Genomic DNA, 1,433 nt, shown 5'->3' with positions numbered 1-1,433 from the left:
CAGGAAGGCGGAGACCGCGAAGGTGGGCGGGCTGCCAGGATCCAAGATGGCCGCTGCCGCCCCAAGCACGCCAGCGTGCCCTCTGGTGGGCGGGGCCTCCGGGTGCCCCGGCCCCGCCGGCCCCGCCGGGTTTTGAGAGCCGCTTGAGGGCGTTTCTACAGCTGGAAGAAAGGCGGGCGGGCAGCGGCAGGGCTGTGGCTTTCTCTGCCCCTGTAAGGGAAGAGTTGGAACTCCATCCTGAAGGCGTGGGGAGCCCCAAAATGTTTGGCCTGAGTCTACCCCGACCCCCACTACTCCGCCCTTTGTTCTGCCTGGATGAAGTTTCCAAAACCGAAATCTCAGCGCATTCCGGGACTGCCAGAAACAGAGGTGTGAGAAGTTGAGAGGCACAGAGAAAGGCAGAGAGACCCCTGCTCTCTCTCTCTTTCAATTAAATCTTTCTCCACCTGAAGTATGGGATTTGGTAACCAAATGGATGCCTATGAGGATGTGAAGGCATGTGTGACATCTAGAGAATAACATTTGTGGGGGTTTTTTATTTTTTATTGCTTTTTGATTTTTGTTTTGTTTTTTGTTTTTTAAAAGATTGGTTTTTTTTTATTTTTTTAAAGATTTTTTGCTTATTTATTTGAGAGAGTGAGAGAGAACAATTCGGGGGGGGGGGAGAAGAGGGAGAGGGAGAAGCAGACTCCCCACTGAGCAGGGAGCCCAATGTGGGACTCGATCCCAGAACCCTGGGATCATGACCCAAGCCAAAGAGAGACACCCAACAGACTGAGCCACCCAGGCGCCCTGGAGAGTAACATTTGAGGGAACATCCATTGTTGAAATCAATAGGCAAATCAGAATATTTCTCATCTCCACTTACCTCAACTCTTGCTTTGCAATCTTGGAATCATCCTGATGCTTAATGCCTCAGCTTTTCCCAGCTTTGGCTAAGAACACAGCACAAAGGCAATTCTTCAAAGCTGCCTGCTCTATTGCATCACAAGAAAAACTCCTTTTGCAAAGTTCAGACTAATGTGGTGATTGGCTGCATGGAAGCTATGCTCATCAACCTTGTCATGCTTTGATCTGACCCCTTTCTCACTTGACCTCTGGCCTTCTGAGAACAATTTCTCCAATTCATTTCTGGAAGATGGGTAGGCTTCCTCCAGAATGGGAACATTTTCTTGCTAAATTCTCAGGTAGACCATACCAGGGAAAGGCAGGAGGATTTGACATGTTCAGCATCTCTGAATTGTGGATGTTGTGAATCAGAGTGCAAGGCATGCTCTGGGTTGAGCTTAGAGATGTGGGTTCCCATGGCTGCTGGAAAAGAATGAGGTTTCCAAAACCTGAATAATACTGCTACTGGGCTGTGTGAGAGAAGAGTTGTGTGCAGGCTCAAAGCCAAGTGCTATCCTGGTAAGGGTATGGGGCAAACCACCTGG

The sequence above is a fragment of the Vulpes vulpes genome, chromosome 1, assembly GCF_048418805.1.
Source record: "Vulpes vulpes isolate BD-2025 chromosome 1, VulVul3, whole genome shotgun sequence".
In the NCBI taxonomy this organism is placed as follows: Eukaryota; Metazoa; Chordata; class Mammalia; order Carnivora; family Canidae; genus Vulpes; species Vulpes vulpes.
Note: the sequence above shows the minus strand (reverse complement) of the source record.